A 7,201-nucleotide genomic window follows, 5' to 3' on the forward strand; every position below is an offset into this window, starting at 1 on the left:
GTTTGTCGCACAATGCAGCGAATAGGATTTCGCTGTTTTTCGGGTGGCTGCTTTTTTGTCGGTCCTATGCAATTCGGTCAGGGCAGGGCCGGTCCATGAGCGGGCCAAAAGGCCCGTTCGGTATGCCCGGCCTTACACGCATGTATGTGGCACAACATGTTTGTCTAAAAAAATGTGGCACAACATTTTTGTTTCTTTTGCACAACATTACATTAACCACGATAGCTACCAAGGGAAGACGGGGTGCCAACGCCTCTAACGAAGCAAGGGGCAGCGTCATGAGAACCCCCTCGCCCCACGTCGCTCCCGTGAGCGGCGGCTGGGCGAACCCTAGCGCCAGTCGTTCCTGTCCTCTCTGTCGTGGGAACGATTCCGACAATAGTAAGGGATAGGATAAAGGAGCATGATCTATCGAGATGCATATGGGTGACACGGTGGTTTTAGCGAGTTCGGGCCTCTCATGGTGGAGATAACAGCCCTACGTCTCATGCTCCGGAGAGGCTTTGTTTATCTGAGTATGTATCCGGAGATTATAATGTATGTGAGAGAGAGGAGAACGGATCCCCATGCCTGAGCTAAGTCGTGAGACTAGTGACGAGAGAGAGAGAGAGAGAGAGAGATAGAGAGAGAGCTAGGAGGAGAAGAATGAGGGCCTGCCCCCAGGTCTAGTGGTGGGGTGGCTTATATAGAGTGTGCCACCCCTCCACCTCCTATGTTACAAAGTGGGGCGTTGATGTCATAATGTCAGCCTGCTACTAAGATGATGCCTCGAGTGCCTTGTTGATTGTTGGTCTTCACATATCCGAGTGAATCATACGACCGAGTGGTTGACTGTCATCCGAGTGGACGGTGCGTCGATATGTCCGAGTGGATAGCATGTCTGTATGAGATTTATCTGGACCCACCTCATATGTGGACCCATGAGTTATGATATTTCAACCCTTCGTGGGCCTACCTATTATGCATGTCCCCAACATTAGCCCCCGAATCGGTTGCGATTTTGCAGAACGAGTTTGTGAAAGGCACAATTTGGCCCGAGTGATTACGGAAATACTCGGTACCTGCCATCGTGCTTTCAGACAACCAAGGTTTGAACAAAATCTCAATGGATTTTAGCACTGCGCTTCCGACTTATCTGGGGTAAGTGCCCGCAAGGAGCAACTTGGTGACATTCGTTCATCTCTCGGAAGAGGTTAACTCGTGACCAGAGTATGGGTGTGTCATTAAATCTAGGCAACAAGATTGACGCATGGACTGCTCTCTCAGAGAGATGCCATTCTTATCCCGGAGGAACATCAATACGAGTCGGTTCTGGCTCCAAACTTTTCATGTTTTGAGTCCTAGAAGAAGGCTCAAAACAGGTCCATGGAGGAGCGTTAAACTTACCTTATAGCAAATTTTTTTGGTAGTCGACGGGAGTCTTAGAACTTGTTTGTTTATTGTTCGTCACTCGGACTGGCCAGGCCATACCGAGTGGAGATTACTCCAGTGGGTGCACGCTAAGTGCACCCACTTCGTGTAGTCCCCGAGACCGCCGTTGACTGCGGGCATTCAGCGGGGGTCTGAGAGAACTAAAAAATCTTCTTAGTTGGTTCTCATCGAACTTGTTCCTCTCTAACTCGGAAGTCGAGTAGTACTTGAGTGATCTGGAGCTGGTCTTGGCCGACCAAAATGTTTCTTTTTGAGTTCTCTTCCAGTGGGGGCACGCTGAGTGCACCCACTGGGTGTAGTCCCCGAGCCTCTGTCAGACTAGATGAGTCTGGCAGAGGGTTTAAGTCTCCTGATAAACCTCCATGCAGTCGGCACGGTAAATATCTTTTAGTTTGAAATTGAGTCGATCGGATGGATTTTCAGGCGCTTGGCATGGTAAATAAGCTCAACCTGGAGCTGAGTCAGTCAGACTGACCTTCGTGCACTTGGCATGGTAAATAAATTCAACCTGGAACTGGATCAATCAAGCGAATCTTTGTGCACTCGGCACGATGAATGAATTCGGCCTTGAAACTGCCGACTGTAGAAAAAAGCTGGACACTCCAGCGAGTAATCATTCCAGTAGTACATCTTATATTGACCGTTAGCTTTTGCATGTCAGGGGTATTTGTAAGAGTACATTGTATCCATAGAGGAACTTCGTTTTCACCCTTTTGCATGAAAGGGGTATTTGTCCGAGTGGACGTGCTTCCCGACTGATCGGTTTATGTTGACTGCAAGGAATAACTTGGTGGCGCTCGTATGTCTCCTGGAGGAGATAGACTAGTGGTCCGACGTGGACGTACCATGAAACCCGATTGATGAGGCTAGTGTGTGGGCTGACTCTCCGGAGAGAGGCCACTCATTATCCCGGGGGAACACCAACACATGCCATCTCTGAGTCCAAGTTTGTGAAACTGAAGCCTTGGAGCCTAGAATAAGGGCCAAGTGTATCCGTAGAGGAGCGTTATTTTCACCCTTTTGCAGTCCTGAAGATGACCCTAGGTATATGATTTGGGCGATCGTCCGAGTGGACGGTGCTACCCTTATAGATCTTCGGCGGACCGAGCATGTGTGGTCAAAAAATATTCCTGACGTGATCAACAGGTTGATCAAATGGGTGTAACCCCCGAGGGAGGTATGGCCCACGACTGTGCGCAGCCCCCGAGCGATGCCCGAAAGAGGTAAGCTTGATACATAGTGCGATATGAGGTTTGATCATATGAGTAACTTAGTCGTTCCCGTTTTGGGGGTGTAGTGGTGAAGACATGTCCAATTGATGGTGACGCACGGGCGGCCGAGGGGCGAGGACGTGTACAACCGAGTGACGACGTGCAGGGCGGCCGAGTGGTGAAGACGTGCACAACCAAGTGGCAACGCGCGGGGCGGCCGAGTGGTGAAAACGTGCACAACCGTGTGGCGACGCGCGGGGCGACCGAGTGGTGTAGACCTACACAGTCATGTGGCGACGCGCGGGGCGGCTGAGTAGTGAAGACGTGCACAACCGAGTGGCGACGCGTGGGGCAGCCGAGTGGTGAATACGTGCACAACAGAGTGGCGACGCGCGAGGCTGTCGAGTGGTGTAGACGTGCACAACCGAGTGGTGACGCGCGGGGCCGCCGAGTAGTGAAGGCGTGCAGAACCGAGTGGCGACGGGCGGGGCGGCCAAGAGGTGACGATGTGAACAACCGAGTGGCAACGCGCGGGGTAGCCGAGTAGTGAAGGCGTGCACAACTGAGTGGCGACGCGCGGGGCGGCCGAGAGGTGACGATGTGAACAACCAAGTGGCGACGCGCGGGGCGGCCGAGTAGTGAAGTCGTGCACAACTGAGTGGCGACGCGCGGGGCGGACGAGTGGTGAAGACGTGCACAACCGAGTGGCGACGCGCGTGGTGGCCGAGGGGTGAGGATGTAACTAACGGAGTGGCGACGAGCAGGGCGGCCGAGAGGTGACGATGTGAACAACCGAGTGGCGATGCGCGGGGCAGCCGAGTAGTGAAGGCGTGCACAACCGAGTGGCAACGCGCGGGGCGGCCGAGTTGTGAAACCGTGCACAACCGAGTGGCGACGCGCGGGGTGGCCAAGTGATGGCGCGGGGCGGCTAAGGCGAAGGCGTGTGCCACCGAACTGCGAAAATGGTCCTCGGAGGAGTTAGTCGGATGCTTTCAAAGCTGATGAAGTGACGAGCTCAGTGCAACGTGGTTGCGGTGCGAGATGACAGGTGTGCCAACCGATTCTGAGTAGGAATGAAGGTGGCACGCAGAGCGTCTGAGTGATCATGCAACTTAACGAAGTGGCGGGTCCGAGTGCACTCGTTGAAGTGAAGGATCTGACTGGTGTCGAAGTACTCGACCACTCAGGAGAGTGTGATTCTGAATGAGTACAGCCCCCGAGTGCGGCGTAGCCCCCAAGCATACTATAGGCTTCGACTGCGGTCCTATCGGAACACGATTAATATAGTTTTGAATGGATAAATTGTAATTCATCGAGTCGGACTCAGGTAAAGGTGAGGAGGAGCTTCCGAATGATGCTCGAAAGAGACAAACTCGCAAAGGAGTGCACTGTGCAGTTTAATTACGAAAGTGACTTATCTGTCTCATGCATGACGAGGTCACTAGTACAGCAAGCTGCTAAAAAAACGGTTTGTAACCCCTTTCCGCGACGACCTTTGGAACCGTCGCCAAGTGAGTGTGGGCGACAAGGGGGTCCTTCCCACACGATCCAGAAACCGTCGGGGATATGCCCTCCTAGCACACACTCTCGGCAAAATGAGGTCATGTGCGACCGGCGAGCACAGAAATACAGAAATACGTATAGTAGTACTAAAAAAAATACAATTATACAGGTGAAATCATTTCCGGTCGTAAGTACACCCCACACAGTCAGCCAGCGCTAAACGTTTCCGTTCGTATATACATCCCACATAGTAGCTCCAAGAAAAAGGTTTTTGTTTGCAAGTACATCACACACAATTTTCCCGGTTAAATCGTTTGTGATAGCGTTTCCATTGCACACGGTATTAACAATTTTATCGTTTGCTGTATTGAATTCATCACACACGGTGCCTAGGAGAAACTGTGTGTCAAGGGCCGTCCATCACACACAGTTTTTATGTGGTAAACGTTTGCACCAGGTGGCCTAACGCAAACAGTTTTCAAGAGGATGTCATGTGTGATTGTTCATTAATCTAACACGGTTTATTCCTAGAAACTGTGTGCGTTATTGAATGCATGGCACACGGTTTTTTCTTAATAACCGTTTTCAATACAAAAACCCAATTAGCAGGCTAATTATCCGATTATTCATAATCCATTTATTAATCTAATTGACATTTCATTTTAAGCACACAATATATTTCATTTTCATAATTGAAATACATCATAATACAACATCATATAGCTTCAGCACTCAGCTACCCCATTACACAACTACACCAGGACCAAGTTTCGCATGCAACATCTATAACCTTTCGAAATTAGCATCATAGACGGTACATAGACGGATGTATCTCATCTGGAAAATTGCTGAAGCAGAAGGCAAATATTGAGCCTCCATTGATGTTGAAGGTCTTTGTAACTTTAGGCCAGTGCCTGTGGATGATTGACCGTCCATCCTTTGTCCTCTTCAAGAACACGTCAATATTGAACTGTGGGTGTTGTATGAATACCTTCCTCGCCTCCTGACCATACAGGTGGTTTGAGAGTTAATCATCAGTGAACTGCTTTGGAAAGGCCTGAAAACAAGGATGTGGATAAATATCTTCTCTATATTGGAAATGGGGCAAAGGAATAAAAAAGGCAAGGTATAATCGTTAGTACCATCCTGTAGTGAACTGATGTCTTCTTCATTGTGCAGACAAAGATCTTGTTGTTTTTTGTCGCTAATTTCTTTATCCTAACAATCTTTTTGAGTTTCTTGACTTGACTGATATTCATGGACAACACATTTCCCCATATGCAAAAAGGGTCGAACAGTGGGTCAAAACCTCTGACAGCAGGACCTACATGTGCAAGCCCAAATTGTTAAAACCTAAATATTAGAATGGTTCCTGCAATTGCATAATAATGTGCTATTAGACAACGGACCATGCACGTGCTAACCTTGATTATAAACCTTAGTGCTTCCCATTGTTTCCCGGCAACACATATAAGGTAGTTAGTCATCAGGTTAAGTAAGGGTTCGCATGCTATCAGTAAAATATGTTGATGAAAAATAAGCATATTGCAGATTCATCAGATTAATTCAAGCCACATGGAAACCCCATTTATCCAAACCAAGCATGATTAAGAACTAGGAAATATAGCACTTGTATATGTTTCTCATGTATTAAGTGCAGCCAAATTCGATTTATTCCTCACATGGTATACAATAATAGAATGCAGCCACAACAATTGAACATCGCATTGCAGAATTGAACCAAGCAGTTAACTAAACACCACAACAAATGAACCAAACGTTAACTGGGCACCATATTGCACAATATAACATACTCCTAATAGAATATCAGGCAGTTAACCAAACCAAGCATGCTTAACAACTTGGAAATATAGCAATTGTATTTGTTTCTCATGTATTTAGTACAGCCAAATTCGATTTATTCCTCACATGGTATACAATAACAGAATGCAGCCACAACAATTAAACATCGCATTGCAGAATTGAACCAAGCAGTTAACTAAACACCACAACAAATGAACCAAACGTTAACTGAGCACCACATTGCACATGTACAGCTCGCGCCCGACAGTCTCCTTGGGAAGGAGCTCCATAGCATCAATTGCACCATACTCGGCAAGCATCTCGCCATCCGCGTCCGCCATATCTTTGGCATAGGCCGCCACGAGCTGGGCGTGGGCGGCCTCGATCTGAGCTCTGGCGGGCTCCATCGTGGCAAGGAATGCCACGCAGGAACGGACGGCTGCTCGAACTCTCTCGGTGATTGCCAGCTCTTCGACCGTCGGTTGCCGACCGTTGTTAGAGAAGCTTCGTTCGATTTGTGCGGTGACCGCCACGAGCTGGTCGTCGACGGCCTCGACATGGTAGTGGGCAGCCTCCATCAGGGCTAAGACCGCCGCTGCGGAATGGACAGTTGCTGCGCCGCTCTCGCCAGTTGCTATCACTGAGGCAGATGCTGCTGCCACCACCTGAGAAGCAACAACGACTGTTTGGGCTGCCTTGGCCGCCCGGACACAGACTGCGGTCGCCCTCACAAAGCTTATTAGCATGCGCCTGGCAGCTGCGGCCGCGCTCTCGCCGGAGTGGGCCGCCGAAGTTGCCCTCACGACGTGTGTCCACGTCTCCATCTTTCACCGGCGACGAATGGATAGTGAAATGATATTTGGGGGGTGAGCTAGTGTGCTTGACACGCCGGCTATGGACTGTAGCGGACGCACCTTCTCGCGTAAGCCATAGGCGTACTATACACCGACGGTGCTCCAAGATATTTTGTGCTGCATCTCACACGGGTGGTGATAATAAACTGTGTGCGATCTACTTGATTTATCGTGTTGATTTGAATTACGTAATGGGGTCACAGCTACAAAGGATAGTGTGTGAATTGTTAGAACTTTTATCTGCAGTGAACATGCAACTATAGGTGTGTCGTCAAAAAAGTTGGAATTATTCAGGGTTCGTTTGGACGTTTTTATATATTAACTGGGTTTCCCAGGCATTTTATGCGCATAATTCAAATTTGAACTACATGCACATGCTCCAGTGCACATAAAGTGGTT

The sequence above is a fragment of the Aegilops tauschii genome, chromosome 3 (assembly GCF_002575655.3).
Source record: "Aegilops tauschii subsp. strangulata cultivar AL8/78 chromosome 3, Aet v6.0, whole genome shotgun sequence".
Taxonomy (NCBI): Eukaryota; Viridiplantae; Streptophyta; class Magnoliopsida; order Poales; family Poaceae; genus Aegilops; species Aegilops tauschii.